The following is a 20,063-nucleotide window of genomic DNA, read 5'->3' as shown; positions in this document are numbered from 1 at the left end:
GGAGTACCAGGGGAAACAATCGAAGAAACTTTTGACAAGATCGATGAGAAGGAAATGGGGGAGGGGATATTTTGAGTCCAGATCAGTTTTACCACAATGTAAAAATAAGCTCCTGTAATCCCTGTGTCCTCACTGTGCCCTCAGCGAATGACACAAACATGGAAAGATTTATCTAATTCAGCGGGTCTCCCACTGTTAGGAGAGATATTGGAGAACGTGAGTTTCACTGGGAAACTCTATGAACTTGGCTTTTCACCAGCCTGACCTGTGTGGTACGTGTGTGTGTGTATGTACATGTGTATATGTGTGTGTGCGTGTGTTTCTCAAACAGTTGAGAGATAGTTCATTTTGTTCCTTGGCAGATCTGCCTCATTCCCATTTGTTACCACTTACTCTTCTTTCCTCTTTTCTTACAACTCAAAGAAAAAGCATAAACTCACTGACCATGATTTCTTCCCCATTTATGACTTAATGGCTCCTCAACTGTGCTTTTCTCTCTGTTTTATAATAAATAATAGTAAGGCATTTTCATTTATCCAGAAAATGTTTATTGAGTACCTACTAGTTCTAAGCACTAAAGATACACAGTGAAACAGTAGATGAAGCTTTTTGGAAACTTTCTAAGATCTGAGTAAGTTCCATGGAGAATTTTTACAGATACTGGTTGAAAAATCCATCAAAGAAATACATTGAGAAAAAGTAAACAAATGATGTTCCTTTCCTGCAAAAGATAGAGAATCCTGGTGTTCTGTGGAAAACCTTGCTTTAAGCTGTGTAGGGAGGTACGTATGCCAATGGGTCTCCATCGAAATAACTACAAATTCTAACACCCGGGAAGAATGTCTGAGAAGATGCTTGGACCAGATGTTTCATGACATATGCATAAACAGCACATAGGAACATGCTCATCTATTTCATTAGCCTTTTTTCTTCAGGCAGAGATGCCTAACCCAAAGATATAGGGGAGGTTATGCCAACATTGTATAGAAAATTCTCAGCCTCTCTTGATGCCTAAAAATAAAACTATAAACACTATTTTGGAGACCAGCTGAATCGGTGGCCCCCTGGATATTTAAGGGACATTTTAATCAGCAAGTTATTGAGATGATAGCATGTATTGTTTTTAGCTGACTTCTGTGGCAGAAAGTGGGTAGGAAGAAGCCACAGTACTGTAGGAAAGTTAATGCCGTTCAATATTTCCCACATTCTTTTAAACCAAGGTTGGAGCAGTAATTCCAGGAGCAGGAATACTTGTTTTTTGGAAGAGATTTCTTTACTCCTCTGTTGGCTCCATAAGTGGACCCTGTCAGTGTATTTCACGGGAGTTGTGAATATGGAAGTCATAAAATGCGCTGCTAGGCCATGCTACCTTTGGGGAGTCAGAAAAGCTCCTGGGAGCACAGCGGCTAGGTAACCCTTTCTGCATGTCAATCTAGTCTCTGGACAACTGGGATGGGACAACTAGGAAAAGGGAAGTTCTGACATTTGATTTTCCAATTAACTTCGTTAATAAGAAAACTCTTGTTTCCATACTTGGAGTTGAAAATATTTCCAAGAAGTCTGCTTACCTTCATTAGCGAATACTGTTTAGAAGCCATAATGGAGCCTTTGCTGAAGGTTGAGAATCTGGCCCCATTGGACGTTGTGAATTCCCTGCACCCGTATGGTGAGGATCATAACCGTGTTCTAAATGCACAGCACAGGACGTTCCACACATGTTGGATTTTGGACTAAATCGCTAATACAGACTTGTGTGCTGCCTTTTTGAGTGCTAATAATTAAGCTTCTGGGTAACTGTGTGTACCTGCACTGCAGACCCTCAGCCTCAAGCATTTTGAGAAGAAAGAGACTCTCAGGGAAGTTATTTGCCGAGTTACACAACTAGTAAGTGACAAAGGAATGATTCAAACCCAAAGCCTTAAAGATTAACAAATCAAAACAATGCCATTTTATAGATGAATAAAATGAGACCCAGAGAAGGGAGGTGAGTCATTCAAGGCCACACAACAGATTAAAGGCAGAGATAGTGCAGGCCTCTGGCTCCCAGGCAAGTCTTTCCATCACATCGTACATCTGGCTGTGGGCACAGCCCACTAGAGTCTCCAGAGCAGACTTGGGACAAAGGCAGTTCCCCACCACTTCAGCTACAGCGCAAACAGAACCTGGTCACTGCTTTGGGGAAGGTTTTTTTGTTCATAGCTATCATTTATTTGACCTCCTACGGTGACCAGATTGTACCAGGTTGTTTACTTCTGTGATCCTCACAACAACCCTATGAGGTGGTATTATCATTATATTCACTTTACAGATGGGTAAACTGAATCCAATCTCCGTTAAAGAACTTGCTCAAGGTCGCACAGGTGGAAAGAGACTGAGCTGGGATCCAAACGTTGGTCAGTGGGGTTTGAACCTATCCCCTTTCCACAACACACAGTGTCCTCCACTGTTGCTTCTGCGGGGAGGGGGGAACAGTGCCCTGTGCAAACATCTCCTCTTGCCCAGCCCCAGAGATCACTGCCATGCTTGGCCAGCTGCCTGGCACCTGCAAGCTTGGAGCCAGCTGCAGCTTGACTTTGCAGGCATCAGAGGCTGGGCTGGGTGGGCATGTCACTCCCAACTGTGTGAATGAAGGTTTGATTTGCCTTAGCTCACCATTGGGTGGAGTCCACTTTGGGCAGAACACTTAGTGGCTGAATAAACACTCAGAGCATCTTGGAAAGGCTGCAGGGGCTGGTGGTTTGACACTGATTTTGGCTGTTTGGAGAGGTGCCACTGAAAGCCAGCTTTGACCACTGGTGTGCTGTTGAAAGACCTTGCCTTCTTAGCCTCTCACTGTCCTAGTTTCCTTGGAGGTCAACTGAGGACAAACAAATCCTGTTATTTCTGCTGAGTTTCTCTTCTCCATGCTGAGGACAGAGGCAGGAGACGCCTCTGAAATACTGGACAAAATAAACTCAGTGCAGGCAAAATGGAAGAGGCTGTTTCAGAATCTCACACCTGGGCTGCTGATAGAGACGCACAACCCTGGGAACAGATGGAGGAAACTTTCTCTTTTCTATTCTTGGAGTTGTCCTGTTAGGAGAGCTGTTTCATTTTATCACCTCAAGGACTGGGATAGAGGCCTTGGGAAGCTTATGCTGTGGGTGTCCTCCTTGGCTCTGACTTGGCTCTCTGAAGGGCATGATTGTATGACCGTGAGCCTGAGAAGAGTGCAGAAGAGTGGAAGTTAGTGATTGTGAATGCTGCTGTGTTCGTGCTGGAGGTACTAGGACAGGAGGAGTGTTCCCAGTGGGTCAAAACAGCCCATTACATGGAGGAAATTGGGGAAGCTCTGTAAATTACTCGAACTTAGAGCTAGCGTGTCAACATCAGGGACTAATTCATAGTATTTTTTCATTAGTCTGTATAAAGATCTAAACTATGTGCATATGAAAACTCACAGGAGATCCCAAAACTAACCTAGAAAAATGTCTTTGATATAGTAAATGTTCTTTGAGTATGTAAAATCAATTTTTCTTTGTCTGACTGAATGAGGCATTTGGAGATTCAAGATGGTTGGTGGGATAATAAAGTACCGTTGTGTCTTCACTGAAGTAATGAACAGGAGACAAAGAGGATACCATCTATGATGGGCATATGGAAGTCCTTTTCTGCTAAAAATATCCCAAAGGAGAGCCATCTCTGGAGCTTGAGACCTGCACCGTTGACTTTTAAAATAGTCTCTTTTTCTACTCCTTGTTGATTTCTACCCAAATAAAATAATCACACTTGAGTAAATTATTTCTCACACTGTGTCTCACAGAGAACACTGCAATTATTGTGGAGCTGAAAAATTACTGACAGACATGGGGGACATTTGCTCTAAGTAGCCTGGAATGGTGTCTAAACAGTTCAGTGACTTTGTGTGATTAATGAGCATATGGGAGTCAACAGTAGAGGCAGAGTTCTGAGTTCAATTTCTCGCTAATGAGCAAGGAATGGGGACTAGCTTACATGTAGGCAGTTGAATTAGGGTCTGGATAATGTAGGCCTAAATAAGCTATGTCTCCTTCTTCAATTATGTGCCAACTTAGCCCTTTTTTATTGAGTGAATATTTGGGTGAGGGTAAGGAAAAATAGCATTAAAATAAAAGCTGAAGACTTCTTGGAAAATAAAAACCAGATATTTACAGGGCTGACAGCTACCTCCTCTCATCTTTCAAGGGTTCAGCTTAAATAACTATAAATAACCACTCTCCCTGCCAGGAGGCCTTCCTTGACTTGTCTAAAATGTTAGTCCCTGCTCTTATAATTTCATAGCTCCCTGGGCTTTTCTTTGCAATATTAACCACAACTGTAATTCTATAGTCACTTGTGTAATTATTTGTTTAATATCTCTCTCAAGACCCTGCAGATAGGGACTGTGTTTTCTTCTCCTCTGTATTGCCAGCTCCTATCACTATGTCTGGATTATAGTAGGAATTTCATGTTACCTATAGAATGAATGAATTACTAGCTCCTTCACAACGGCTGCTAAATTTTGTTGTACTAACCTCGTTCTTCACACATTAAGATTGAAGCATTCAGAGAGATATTGGTCTGATCAACTGAGTATCTTTCAAAGGCTAGAACTTTCTCTAGATGAACTCCTGAAATTAAGGATACATTTTTCTGAAATGAATTCCGGATTTCCAGATGACAGTGCCTACTTACAGCTGTTTTACAGCACTGAGCTGCTCAGCTGTACTGGGTTCATATTTTTGGAAGGGAATTACCACATCAAAATGAGATTCCTCCTCTCTCCCTTGTCAACAATCCTCTGTATTTCCTCATACTCAAGATTTACGAAAAAATACTTTTGGGGAGGATTATCAGAGTCGTGGAAACCAAAGAATGATGAGTCTGTCTTATGGACTGTGACTAAAGAGTCTTCACTGGAGTTCAAGGTTTAGGTCATTTCCACGGCCCTGACTTCCTGTAAGCAAGGGTGTTGGTTCTTAATGTGGGTACCAGATCTATAGTGAAAAGTTTTCTTGGAATCTTTGAAACTGCTTTTTTTGCTAATTCAAGGGAAGGTTTTCAAAATAAATGTCAAAGAGCTGTAAGTCAACAAAGAAGAAAGTCATAAAATTGATAAACTGAAGAAAACTGTGATTTCCCTCCCTGCTCCCTTTCAGGACATTGAAAACAAGGTTTTGAAGGCAAGTTGTTAAAATCAGGTGAGGGTGCAAACTTTGACCTTCCTATCTGGTCTAACTTTGTGTTTTCTCAAAAAGCATTTCTAACTCTGCAGAGCCAATATGGGTGAGAGGAAACTGCTTAGGGTTTTACACAGTGCCCTATTGGAAGCATTTGCCTTGCATAGCCTCACAGTGTGCCCCTATGGAGGGCAATATTTGTCATATGTAGACTAGTGAAGTGTTTTTCCACACCTGAGATGACGGCAGAATGTTACTCTGAAAACGTCAATATTTTTCACCTCTGTTTCTATCTGGTTGACTTTAAAACATCAGTCTTCCGGGAGCCGGCCCCGTGGCCAAGTGTTAAGTTTGCGAGACCTGCTTCGGTGGCCCAGGGTTTCACCAGTTCGGATCCCGGGTATGGACATGGCACTGCTCATCAGGCCGTGTTGAGGCAGCGTCCACATACCACATCTAGAAAGACCCACAACTAAAATATACAACTATGTACTGGGGGGATTTGTGGAGAAAGAGCAGAAAAAAAAAGAAAAAAAGATTGGCAACAGTTGTTAGCTCGGGTGCCACTCTGTAAGAAAAAAAACAAAAACAAAAACAAAATCAGTCTTCCAGACAGAAAGCTGTTTACTCTGCCGTGGCAGAAGTGCGCAGATCCCTTCCATGCCGCATGAAACGCTTTGTTGTTGACATGATGAAGTGAGATATAATACAGTAGACTGGCACAGATTCTAGTTCTGGTTTTGACACTTTCTCATCTTAGCCTTCCTATTCTCTGAGTTTGGGGTATATAGTCATGTGTTGCTTGATGACAGAGATACATTCTGAGAAATGCATCACTAGGTGATTTTGTCATTGTGCAAACATTGTAAAGTACTTACACAAACCTAGATGGTAGAGTTTACTACACACCTAGGCTGTATGGTACTAATCCTATGCGACCACTGTCGTGTACATGGCCCATCCTTGACTAAAACGTTGTTATGTGGCACGTGACCATAATCTTGTTAAGCCTTAATTTACTTATCTGGGAAAATGGATGAACTCAATAGGCCATCTAGTTTGATCTTTAGAAGACTTGTGTTGTGTGAGTCCCTGATGGTCAGGTAAGTGGATGATCAGATTCTTACTGAATGTGGCTAAAAATACCCTGTCACTCTAGGTACCAAGGCCCGGTAATTTCAGCTGTGCCATCAAGGCGTTTCGTATACTCTTTCACAGTCTTTTCTCACTTTTGGTGAACAAGACATAAAAAGGAGGAAAAAATATTTGGGGCAGAAGAATATATAGTTTGCTTACATTTGCCTTTTATAGTCTACTCTAACATATCTCAAATAGTACTATTTTATACCACTCAGACAATTTAAATACAATTCAAACAACTTAAATTGTTTAAACAATTTATTAAACAATTATTTATCAAATTTATCATAATGTAATATAAATTATTATAAATTTATTTATTAAGTTAAATTATTAAACAATTTAAATTTTTAGTAATTTTAATAATTCTAGACATTTCACCCATTTAAGTACATTTTCCAATATCCTAAGTTTTTTCTTAGCCTGTCTATTCTGTTAGACTTTTAAAAACTTACTCATTTGCACACAACAGTTTCTAAATTACAATATGAACTCTACTACTGCTAATAAATAGTTCTAGAATCTTTTGTCTTAAAATACATCCCACTGGGGGTGTCCAGAAAATTACTCTTTCTTTTTAAAGTTTGAAAGACAATAGACAAACATGAGTGTTATACAGTCATGCTCCATGTAACCATGTTTTGGTCAATGATGGACAGTAACAATGTTTTGGTCAACGATATACACTGGTGGTCCCATAGATTAGTACCATATAGTCTAAGTGTGTAGTAGGCTACCATTTAGATTTGTGTAAGGACACTCTATGATGTTCGCACAATGACAAAATCACCTAACGATGCATTTCGTAGAACGTATCCTCCCCGTTAAGTGACGCGTGATTGTGTTGACAAAGGTAGGGGAGGTCTTTAGCCTCTCTTTAGAGAGGTCACTTTAGAAAGGTCCCCTTTGTTATTTGCAGCAACTTGCGCTCATTTGAAAACTAAAACTCAAATTTGGTTGAGCCTCAAGATTGTGTTTCTAAAGACTCAGAACTTGATCTTGTTTCATAGGTTAACAATTTAAAGAGAGAGAAAGAACGCTATTAGGTCTACAGAGGTGGATGTGTGCAGATCCCCCCTTTCATACAGCAAGCAGAGAAGGCTGTTTCAAGAGAGCAGAGAGTGCCTTACTTGCCCCCAACCCAGTCCCATGCTTAGACCCCAGCAAGTGCCTGTGCCTGTCCTCCAAAGGCTTTCAGGACTATCACTCCTCAGTGACACGTGGCCCTACCAATAAGTGTCCTCTCTTGTAGTGTGCACTTGATGTAGTGACATTGTACTCTCCCAGGTCAGTCTTAAGTTGCCCAGGGTGAGAGAATAACATTTCTTGTGTGAATGAGACCACTCTTAGCACTCTTCCCACAGGCTCTTCTAATCCTCCCTATTGGTGGTAGTATGTGAAAGGCAGGGGGACAGCCAACATTGAAAAAGATCATATTGCAGGAATGCAGAGATTATGGCCTAAAGAATGCAGAAGAAGACGTGGTTGGAAGATGTGTCATTCTATGGTTAGTCTCCAAAATTCTGAACGGTAAATTTAACACGACCAGAAAACAAATTATTGTCCACATTCGCCTACATACTCTGGGTAAGACTTGTATTTGTGATCAGCATCCATGAACCAGGCACAGAAACAACCTTAGAGAGAGTCATTGGAAGCCAGTGTTCCCATGGTTATGATGTAATCAGCATCAAATAGATGCGGGGGCAAGATCTGTCTTGTTTCCATACATGCAGGCTCTGGAGAGCCATGGTATTGTGAATAATAACAATCTGGCTACTTTTTGTCTCATGGTAGAAGACATGAAATTAGGCAGCAAGGGGCATAAATGACAGTAAAGAATCTAAAGACATAGTTCCAGGACTGGAACAGGAAGAGGTGGCGCCTGGATACCACGTGAGCTGACTGGACAACAAAGTGCGTAAGGAATGCTTCTCTACCCATTACTTCAAATCTTTACTGATAAATCACTATATCTCATGCGGACCTATGATTTTGTAATTTTTTTATTGAGGTTAAATTCAAATAAGAGTAACTATTTTGAAGTGGACAATTCAGCAGCATTTAGTACTTTCACAGTGTTGTGCAACCATCACTTCTAACTCCAAAATGTTATCACACCAAAAGGAAACCTTGTACCCGCTAAGTAGTCACTCCCCATTCTTCTCTTTTCCCAGCCCCTGGTAACCATTAATCTGCTTTCTATCTCTATGGATTTCCCTATTCTCACTCTCTCATGTAAATGGAATCATATAATATGTGGCCTTTTGTATTTAGCTTCTTTCACTTAGCGTGTTTTTGAGGTTCATCCACGTTGTAGCATGTGTCAGCAATTCATTCCTTTTTATACCTGAATAATATTTTGCTATATGGATTTACCACATTTTGTTTATGCATTCATCAATTGATGGACATTTGGGTTGTTTCTACCTTTTGGCTGTCGTGAATAGTGCTGCTATGAACATTCATGTACAAGTTTTTGTTTGAATACTTGTTTTCAATTCTATTGGATATATACCAAGGAGTGGAATTGCTGGATTGTGTGGTAATCCTATGTTGAATCATTTGAGGAGAGTTTTCCAAAGCAGCTGCACCATTTTATATTCACACTAGCAGTGTATAAGGGTTCCAATTTCTTTACATTTTTACCAACACTTGTTATTTTCCATTATTTTTGATTGTAGCCATTCTAGTGAATGTAAAGTGGTATCTCATTGTGGTTTTGATTTACTGTAGTATATTTTTAATCAAATTATTTATTTAAACATGGACCCAGTAAAAATGTTTGCCCAAGGCCCCACCACCCCTAGGAGCAATTCAAAACATCTCCTCAGAGATCTAATTAAGGAACAGACTTTCCCTTCTTCATTTCTTGAAATTCTTAGCTTGAGAGTAATTCATGTGTTGGATAACATAGATAAGAGTATTACACGTGTGTTACATTTTGAAAGCATGTTTTGGGATACTTGGGCGTTTGTTAGAAATGCAGAATCAGAATTCATAGTTGAACAGGATCCCCAGGTTATTCCTATGCACGTTTAAGGTTGAGAGGTTTTGAGAACTTCCTGTCTTTTTGAGGAGGGAGACAATAAGTCCACACCAGAAAAATATTTACAGGTGTAACAGGTAAAGTTCAAGCTAAATAAGATAGAGGTGCAGTATGTAGCACTAGGGCGGTGGTTCTCAAACTTGTCTGCCCACTGGGAACCTCTGAGAATTTTAAAATATTTGTATACCTGGGTTCCACCCCTGAAGAGATTCTGGTTTAATGGGTCCTGGGTGGAGCCTACCAGCAGGACTTTTAAAAAACTCCACAGGTGATTCTAATGCACAGTTTTGAGAACTATCTGTATGGATAGTATTAGCTGAGCTAATCTAGAAAGAATTCATAGAGATGGTGATTCTCAAAGCTGTCATTCCAAAGTGGGAAGGTGCAAGACTTTGCCCTGAGGGCAGAGAGGCAGAGGAGTGGCTAGTGTTGCTGGAGAGAATTCATCCATCTGTGGAAGGCCGCGAAGGCTTTAACTAGAGTTTTAATATTGAAGGCAATTGGGAACTCTTGGAGGAGCGTGAGAAGACGGCCAGGTGACTTTCATTGCTGTTTGGAGGAGTGGACTCTGAAGACAGGGAAGTTGTAATAATACAGGGTATGACCTGTATTATTTGGCTTTGTCAGTAAGGTCGAAAAGAAAGAGTCAGAAGACAGTAATAAATAAGGTTCCCTCAAGGTTTAGGTATGTGATTATAACTCGTTAGTAGTTCTCTACTTAAAGTTTCTGCTAATTCAGGAAAGGATTGAGTATTCTAAGAATCTATTAAAAAAAACATTCTAAGTGCGTGGTTGCCTCAGGAAACTTTTTACGTCTATAAAAGGTATACATTTACTGATAATTATCCTCCAGAGTCTTTAACATCAACAGTTCCACACTTTCCTTTATTCAGATTTTCATTTATTTAACAAATATTTATTGAGCGTGCGCTTAGGATGTTACAGAGGCGATTCAAGAACCAGAAGTGTGTTTGGAGTGGATCTGTCATCCTCAATAGAGGCAGTACACTCTATGGTGGATTTTTGAAACTTTGGGGGTTTTGTTGGTTGTTGCCGTGATTGGGGTAAACTAGTGGCTCGTGGTGGAGGCCAAGGATGTTGTGACCTGCTATTCCCAGTAAAGTCCTACACAATGAAGAATGATCTCATGCCCACACAACTTTCTAATGGTTCGGACATTCGTGTGGCTGGAAACCCTGTTTATAATTACCCAAGATTAGAGTCTAACTCAAATATATATATATATAAATTATCTAACCTTAGAACCTAAACACAAATATTTGTACACACACATACACACACAAATACTTCTTGATAGTTTTAATAAATATGAGACTTTTCCGAGAATGGTCCTACTGCACTTATTGAGGGAAGATAGTACTTCATTTTATTTAGTCCTCTACCAAGAATTCTTCACTATTTTGGAAAATGACATGACTGATGGCAATACTGAACCTGGCGTTTGAGTCTTTATCAGTCTAATTTTCTAACTGCCATATTTGCAATAATTCTACATATAGGTATATTGAAGGGTAATTTTTGAAAGTACTTTTAATCATGACTTTCATTCAGCTAGAAGACGAGCCCGTGTGATGGTTAATCTTATGTGTCATCTTGACTCAGCTAAGGGATGTCCAGATATCTGGTAAAACATTATTTCTGGATGTGCCTGTGAGGGTGTTTCTGGAAGAGATTAACATTTGGATTGGTTGACTGAGTAAAGAAAACCACCCTCACCAATGAGGATGAACATCATCCAATCTGTTGCAGGCCTGAGTAGAAGAAGAAGGTGGAGGAAGGGCAAATTCACTCTCTGCCTGAGCTGAGACATCTGTCTTCTCCTGCCCTGGGACATTGGCACTCTCGGTTCTTGGGCTTTCCGACAGACTAGAAGTTATACCATCAGCCCTGATTCTCAGACCTTCAGATTTTGACTGAAATCACCATGAGCTTTCCTGGTTCTTCAGCTTGCAGATTTCAGATCATGGGACTTCGTGGCCTCCATAACCACGTGAGCCAATTCCTATAATAAATCTCTCGTGTATATTTATATATATCCTGTTGGTTTTGTTTCTTTAGAGAACCTTGACTAATACAGCGTGTTAAAGATTTATGTGTAACTCATCAATTAATAGAGTGCTTAGATAAATTTGCAAACACAAATAAATGCAAAACTGATCAATATCTACAGGGAAATAATCAATTGTACTCTACTAGACACATTTTGCCTTTCTATGAACAAGAAGCATTTGCAGAACTGCCATTTTCTTTTACAGTGTACAGCCTTGTTAGCTCAAGAGCAATGAATGAAAAGTGGAGATAACTTAGAAAAGTGTGCTAAACACAGCACTCAGTAATCCACGCTTTTTTTTTTGCCCGTTTCACAGCCTCAGCTTTTCCTGATGTAGTCATCTGACTTTATGTCTTCTAGAGGAGCCACGCTTGAACATTTACTAGCAAAATGCATGTCTTTTTAAATTATAAATTATTTTCTTTTTACTTATATTATAATTAAAAGATATTAATTATTTAGAAATATGTGTGCAGGTAAATTATATTAGCTATGGAGTTCATTTAGAATACTAAATGAGATGTTAGAAAATATTTGTTATAAAAAGGGACATTGAGTCTGATCAAGTTGAGGACCACTGGACTAAATAATCTTGAAGGACCCTTGTAACTTTGCGGTCCTGAGATTCTCCTGAGTCTAGAGTGGAGATTGAGAACTTGAGCTCTCAGAAGCAAAGGTCATTGGTTTGAATCTAGGCTGTTCCACTTCCAGGGTTATAATCTTGGGGAGGTTTCTTATAACTTGTTCATGCCTCATTTCCTCATCTGTAAAACTGCATAATAATGTCAAACACCTCATCCAGTAGCTGTGAGGATTAAATCAGTTGATCCACATGTATCTCTTAGAATGGAGCCTCGCATAGTGAGGACCCAAGGGAAGGCTTGTATGCTTCCCCATCTCTCGGACAAGCTCTATCTGGGTGGTGAACATGATGGTCCCAGCAGTCCCAGGCTCCCTGCCTATGGGTTCAGCAAGCCCAGACATTGGTACAACCATTCTAGGAAGGGCTGCGACTGCCTCCACTTGGTACAGCCTCATCTGTGAACACTGGAGCTGGAGCCAGGCTGTTCTCTAGTTGACCAGGCCTGGACCCATGGCTACTCGTGTGACAGAGGTTGGGAGGGTCAGCAACACCTGACCCACATGAAGGAGGTTCCCCACAAGAAATAGGGGTTCTGTTCCTAGAAGAAGGGGCAAGGGATGCTGAACTGTCCTTGCCACCCTGCATTAGCCTGAGGGGCTGAAGGCTACTCAGTTCTCCATGCAGAGGTGGGGCCATGGCTGCTACCCTTGCCCTTACCCCTGACCTACTACCAGTCTATTTTCACTGAGAAGCTGGAGTGATGCTTCTTAAATGTGGTTCCAATTTTAACTCCTCTGCTTAAAACATTCCAGAGGCTGCCCATCTGCTATGGTCTGAATGTCTGTGTCCCCACAAAATTCCTATGTTGAAATCCTAATCCCCAAGGTGATGGTACTAGGAAGTGGGGCCTTTGGGAAGTCATGGGGTCATAAGGGTGGAGCACTTATGTACGGGGTTAGCACCCTTATAAAAGAGGCCTCAGAGAGATCCCTTGCCTCCTCCACCATGTGAGGCTATAATGAGAAACCTGTGACTAACAAGGCCCTCACTTAACCATGCTGGCATCCTGATCTTGGACGCCAAACTTCCAGAACTGTAAGAAATAAATTTTTGTTGTTTATAAGCCACCCAGTCTGTGGTACTTTGTTATAGCAGCCTGAATTGACTAAGACACCATGGAACTCAGGGTAAAAGCCAAAGGAAACTTATCACGGCTCTTTATCGGATCCTGTATGCCATGCTCCCAGCCCCATCCCATTCTGACCCATCTCCACCCATCATTCATCCCAGTTCCTTCTCTCCTGCCACATTAGCTTCTAGGCTGCCTTAAAGAGCCAAGCACTGCCCCTTCAAGGCCTTTGCACCTACTGTCCTGCCTGGAACTTTCTTCTCAACATATCCCCATATCTCATTCTCTCACTTTTCAGGTGTCTTGATGAAGGTCACCTTATCAGAGTGTTCTTTCCTGATCACCTGATATAAAACAAACACTACACCCTCCATGATGCTCAACTCCTCAGCATCCTTTATTCTTCCTCATGGCACTATTCATCACCTGACACTTTATAGATTTGTTATTTGTCTCCTCCAACCAGAATGTAAACTCCATGGGAGCAAGGACTTTCCTTTTTCGTTGCTATGTTCTCAGTACCTAAAAGTTTTGGAATATATTATATGCATGTTATGGCTTGAAGCGTGTCCCCACAATAGACGTTGAAGTCCTCACCCCCAGTAATGTATGAATGTGGCCTAATCTGGAAAAAAGGTCTCTTCAGATAATCAAGTTAAGATGAGGTCATTAGTGTTGGCCCTAATCCAAAATGACTGTGTCCTCATAAAAAGGGAAATTTGGACATAAGGAGACATACACAGAGGGAAGATGACGTGAAGAGACACAGGGAGAAGAAAGCTATCTGCAAGCCAAGGAAGGCCTGCTGCTCCCAGAAGCTAGAGAGAGACCTGGAATGGATCCTCCCCTCGTGCCTTCAGAGGCAGCATGCTGAGGGTGCTGCGTTTCCCATAAGCCAATTTACTTATTAAAGAACAGGGTGCCCTAACCTAGTGGAAGACTGAGGAGCCCGGGGAGGATGGCACGCATGTGTACCTACTCGGGAAGGACAGAGCAAAACTTCTTTTCTGATAGAGGACACACATTTGGCCTGATAAAGTGGGTTTGGGGAGGAAATATAGGAGACAAGCAGAGGACAGGGACGTGGGAAAGAAGCAGTGAATAAGGAACACAGGTGAAGGGGGATGGGACTGCAACCGAGCCCTTTATGTTCACCAGAGAGCAAATCTGGGGTCAGGTTGTAGCTTTTTGATGTTAATATCTTGTGACTTACAAAACCCAATTCATTTTTTGGATTTTATCATTTATATTAGGTGCTTCCTCAATGTAGGAAAATAAGCTAAGTACTTCATGAGTAGACATCAGTGGAGCCTGATGTGGTTTTGTTTCCACATAGTGTGACTCTGTCTTAATTGAAGGATTTGGTTCTACTCTTAGCCACAGAGCGCTTCATCCTGGCAGACGTCTTGAGTCTGCGTCAGCTGTGTCAGCAGATCTCCCTACGACGGTATCGCTCCCCTGGGACTCCAAGCAGGGATTTTCCTTCTTTAGATCCCCCTTTTATTTGAGTGCTGGCTACAGGGTTATAACAAGGAGCATATTTCAAAACCATTTTCTCTGTCCCTATCTATTTCTGCAATCTTTATTTCGATAAATAAAACCCAGCCTCCAAGTCCTATTGTTCCCGGGGTAATTTCGCCTCTCACATGACAGTGTGTTTCTGAACCACTGAGTCAAGGCCTGTTGGGGCGCCCTCAGAGCAAAGAGCAGGGCGAGCTGAAGCAAACATTTTCTTGTGGGGCCTTTCATCTCTGTCCTTCCACAGATAGACCAGATGAAAAGTCGGGAACGCTGCATTCTTCACACAGACCTCAGGCTTTCTGACATCTGGAAAAAGTGGTTTGTTATTTGGACCTTCCAGCAAAATTCTCTTTCAGTTGGAGCCACATAAGACTATACTGCTCACTTATAGTTTGGACGATAGCGACACCTCTCCTTTTACTTGGCAATGCTAAAAGCTGTTTGGATGAAAATGAAAGCCCTTGAAAAAGCATTAGGGAAAGCGCCATGCTCCTGCTGGAAAGGCGTGAGAGACTGTTGCTCAGTCTCCTCACTAGAGCTGAAAAAGTCTCTTAGCTCACCTGGGTCCTCTCAGCCCTTTGACCTGGGATCTGAACTACTCTTGATTTTAAGAGTTGGCATCTTTAAGGTTTGGTTCTGGGGTACCAAGAGGAGATGCAGGGAAGCCAGGTCTGCAGAGGAGGATAACTCAAGATCAAAAGCCTTTTGTTGGCTTTTCAGGGCCTGGGTGATGCAGACCAATTGCTGACCCCACTCAGAATCCCAAGCCATTGGTCAGTCGCTCCCTTCCCTTAGCCTAGAAAGAGTTTTCCGTAGAAGATTTTGTGGATCCGAGGGGGGCTTGGCAAGAGAATGGAAAAGAGAATGGTTGGAAACAGGAGAGAAAAATCATCAAGATGAAAAATGATCAAGATTTATGAAGGCAACCCATCCCTCGCCTGTTGCACAGTATCGCTTCCTGAGATATATTTTCCAGCTCTTCATACAGACCGGTTTCAAATGAGGCAAATTAGCAGGCTGCCATCACTTTCTTTGAGAAACTGTCAACAGATTAATAGAGCTTCCCAATATAGTAATTCCCCTCCAGTTGAGCCTATATTTTCCATCACATCACTGAATTTATGTTTCCCTTGGAGTAGCCTAAGCCTTTGTTTATGCCCTTTGAGTGCTTGTTTCATATCCACCGCTATCGTATTTCCTTTTAGCAATGCGATCTCTTGGCCAGGTTATATAGATTTAAGCCTTTGGAGTAAATCCTTCCAACTCATAATTATTTTCATGCCGCTCTTCAAATTTCCTCTGTGTATCGTCGTCTTGGGCTTTGGGGCTCTACCCTGTGCAGGGATAATGGTAACCTGGCCGCACTTGGACCCTGGTGCCTGGAGCATGGCTTGGTCCTGCCAGTTTTGTAGTCTCTTTCTGGCTTCCGCTCTTGCTCTATGACAAGTTATTAAACCTCCTGAAGTCCGAAATTTCTTACTGGTGATAAAAGTAATTTTTGCCTCTTCCCTCAATTCTTGGCTATTGAGTTCCTTTTCATACTCCATTAACCTCTACATCCAAGTGGAGGAATCTCATTCTCATAGGAATCTGTCGCCACTCTGTCTCACAACCCTTTTGGATATGGGGACAAGATTAAGGGCACAGAGAAGATAAGAGAGAGGACAGGCCTTTTGTGATTTTCCCAAAGGGGAAGAGGTGTGAAGACATACAAGTTGCCTTGTAGAATATGAACAGAGCTTAATGCAGGTAGAGTGAGAATTTGAGTTGCTTGGAACAAAAGTGTTAACTAAATACAGTGTTTGCATCATAATGTACAATCTCAGGAGACAGGGCATGAGATCACCTCCTCTGCCTCCCGTTCGGTCAGTGCCTCATTTGCTCTCATCAACACACGGACTTCTCTTCTGCTACTCTGTTCTTGATCTCTTTCTTTCACCAAACCTCAGTCTTTCTGTACTATTTTTCTCCCATATGTGCTTAAATTTTTTTAATTCATCTGTGTCTTTTGGTTTTATAGAAAGATCTTGAGAAAACCTGAAAGCCATTAAGAAAGGCTGCTTGATTAAGATGCCACCCTTTCCCCCTTCATTTACAAAGCAAAGCTCTTCAAAGCCTGATAGCTATGAAGAACATATTTTTAGGTTCCTTGTGGTTTCTTTAATGTCTGACCCTTCTTTGACATCGCGTTTGTGAAAGACAGGGGATATCTCCAGAGATAAAAATTTGATCCGCTGTTTTCAGCCCATGCCAAGTCCCAAATAGTTGACCCTGATACGTCTTGTTAAAGTGAAATGCTTGCCTTCTTTCACTCACATTCCTTGAGGGGAGCATCACTCAGACCTTTCAGTGTCCCCTTCCCGTCCTCTCCCTGCCTCCTCCCAGTTCATGGAAACAAAAGTTGCCCTGCATCAAGGAACTCAGCAGTCCTGATCAAGTATCCCCTTTTCCTGCCCTTTGCTGGTGATTTGTCCTCTGTCTCCTCTTCGGTGTGATGACCTGGGCATGAGGCCCTGCCTGGGCCTTGCTCTTGAGAGGGCTTCTCCGGGCTCCCCTCTGCCTGCAGCTGCCCGCACAGGACAGGGTCCATGTGAACACTCAGAACCTGTACTCCCTCTTCTAGACTGCCCCTAGGTAGCTAGGACCTGGGACCCTTGATGACTGCTCAAACGCCCCAAGCCCCCTTCCAGGGCCTTGTGCAATCTGGTGTCTGACAGTGATGACTGGCCAATGGGGCGCTGTGTGGGCAGTCAGGGCAGAGGTTGGAAGCGAGGGCTGGGACATCAGTCCTCTGTGATGTTGGACAGAACCAGAGGAGGGACAAAAGTAGGATGGGTCACACAGGCTGGGAGCTCAGTGACAGGGTCCAACTTTCCCTAAGCCCCCATGTTCCAGTGTAGAATTCTGAAGAGTCTGTGAATTCTAAATGTGTACGAGGCCTTCCAGGTCTACTTATCAAGACAGAGGAGTAGACACATTTCACAGTTTGTTAGCTTGCAGTATAACTTCTAAATATCTTGATCTATACTAGACGGGTCTCCGTTTATATTCTCTGTCCTAGCCGGCTAGAATGCATGTTAGGAGCAGGCCTGCTTGGGACTGTGGCTTAGAGCAGTCTGATTTTGTTGTTTGGGTGAAAGCTACAGAAAGAGGTGCTTTCTGCTGAATGAAAGGGGAGGCTGGAGGCTGAATCCCCACCCCCCCACCCCAGTCTTCCAGGAACCCCTAGAGCTTTTCCATGTAAGTGCTTGCCCCCTCAAGGGAATGTGGCTCTCTGGGGAAAGAGCTGTGATGGTTCCAGAATCTGCCAGCCTCGGGGAGCCAGCATTGGCACATGCTCTCCTGGTGGCACATGAGTTACCTTGCAAAGCTGTCTGGGCAGGGGGGCCTGCTCTATTTTATTACAATCATCACTCAAAGCAAGCCCAACCTGTCACCTTACACCAGTACAGGTCTGGAGGGAGCAAGTCTTCCTTTCTCTATTTTGGCACAGTCTTTCATGCTGTTTGATTTCCAGAGCAACTGTTCATCTCAAGTCATATCGCTTGCATCATTTGTGGAAAGGGTTAAATGTCACTGTGTTCTTTTTCCTAAGTGAATGAAAAAGAAACATCTTCAAAATGGTAATTTCTTTTTTAGAACCCCCAAATAATATTATTAAACATTTTCATGCTGATGAAATAAACTTTTCAAAGTAATATGGAAAAAATGATTTCATTTAAACACCTTTTAGCCAAAAAAACATATGCTGCTGGTTAAGCAGTGCAGGAGTGGAGACTTTTGCAGAGCTTGCCTGCACATCTTGAGGTCTGTGGTTCAGCCACCGGCCTCACCAGTGACTTGGGACTCAGCTGGGGTGGGACTCAGCTGGGTTGGAACTCAGCAGGCAGGCAGGCCCGTGTGTCCCCACAATGCAGGCAGGTTTGCACAGGTGGGCAGGGAAGTGACGGAGTGTGCGTGTGAAAGACTGTGTGGACTTCTCTGCAGAAGCAGCCGGCCAAGCTGTGCTGCAGGCTCGCAAGGCTTCAGGTGTCTGGAGCGCTGACCGATTTATAACTAACGCGTGCGTTGCTGTGTTCAGGCTACCCACAGATTCAGGACCATAAATAACTGCCAAAGAAGAGGACCCTTGTCTCTTCTCTGCAGTTGCTTCAGTCTACCATGTCAGGAAATCTCATCAGAAGTAAGCATTATGCCCAAAACCTTAGCATTAGCTACACTCCTTTGCAAATAAATAAGAGAAAGCGAAACAACACACTCCTTCCAGCAACCCTGGATAGGTGTGTGTGAAAAAAAGTTATGCATTCATTTAATAAATATTTATTGTGAGCCTACTATGTGCAATCAGTCAGGGCAAGAAGTGTGAACCAGCAAGGATCAGAAGAGTGGGCTGAGCCGGGACGAATGGAATGCTGGCTTCTTGCCCTGGTTTTGTAGCATACTGACTCACTGAATAACTGTCTCAGTGAAAGTTACTTACATCCTTGTGCTTCTGTCTCCACCAGCATAGTCATGCGGTTTAAGAGTGCTCAATGCCTTCCTGCACACACTGGTTGTAAACAACGACGATAAGGCTCAACAAAGTTTAACATAATTTATTTTGTTTAACAGACACTTAGCTCTTACCAAGCACTGTTCTAAGCACTCTACAAATGTTCATTTAATCTTCATGAGAATCCTTTGGGGCAGCGACTGTTATTCTCCCCATCTCACACTTGGAGAAACTGAGATCCAGAGTAGTTAAGTAACTTGTTCAAGGTCACACAGCTAAGAAGTGGTGAAGTTGGGATTGAAACCTAGGCAAGGTGCTCAGTCATCCTAATTTGTCCCGTTCTGATGGGCTCCCCAGGAGGTGGAACTTTCAATGCTAAAACTGGGACAGTCCCAGGACAAATGGAGAGGGTTGGTTGCCCTAGAAGTCCAGCTTCAAAGTCTGTCAGTTGTTAAAACTCACTACTTTTTCCTTAATCTTTCTAGCGTCATTAGCTAAAGGTCAGCTTAATTCAAAGACTCCCATCTGCTTCCTGTTCCTGGTGGAAGGGACACAAGACTGGGAGATGGGTGGCCTGTTGGGGCTCTGGGAAGGGAGAAACCCTTGCATGTTTTGGAGCCGAGACTGAATCCATCAGTCTGTCCCACATCAATGGGTCCAGACCTCTATCGTGTACTTGATCCCAAGAAAAGCGTCTGTGCTGTCCTGCTTTGCTCCTCTCAATTATGGAACAAAGGGGATAATGACTGAATAGATAAATCCCATTGCTATTTGTGGGTTTTGATGAATTTCAAACTGTAATTTTAAATATACAGTACTTGAGACCAGAAGGTGAGTATTTCCAGAGCTAGAGTCAACTCCGGTTGGCATAACAAATTCTTATGGACTGGGTGGCTTAGAC

The 20,063-nt window shown here is 42.5% G+C and overlaps 1 long non-coding RNA gene across 1 annotated transcript in view; it reads left to right on the top strand.

Moving 5' to 3' along the window:
- LOC138918394 (uncharacterized) overlaps positions 1-20,063 on the top strand; it is a 78,293-nt gene that overhangs the window by 45,876 nt on the left and 12,354 nt on the right. The window contains exon 2 of the long non-coding RNA XR_011427725.1: positions 11,137-11,377. This is a non-coding gene — a long non-coding RNA (uncharacterized lncRNA). The remainder of the gene's footprint in view (positions 1-11,136; positions 11,378-20,063) is intronic.

The sequence above is a fragment of the Equus caballus genome, chromosome 17, assembly GCF_041296265.1.
Source record: "Equus caballus isolate H_3958 breed thoroughbred chromosome 17, TB-T2T, whole genome shotgun sequence".
In the NCBI taxonomy this organism is placed as follows: Eukaryota; Metazoa; Chordata; class Mammalia; order Perissodactyla; family Equidae; genus Equus; species Equus caballus.
Note: the sequence above shows the minus strand (reverse complement) of the source record. Positions and strands in the feature narration are given on the sequence as shown.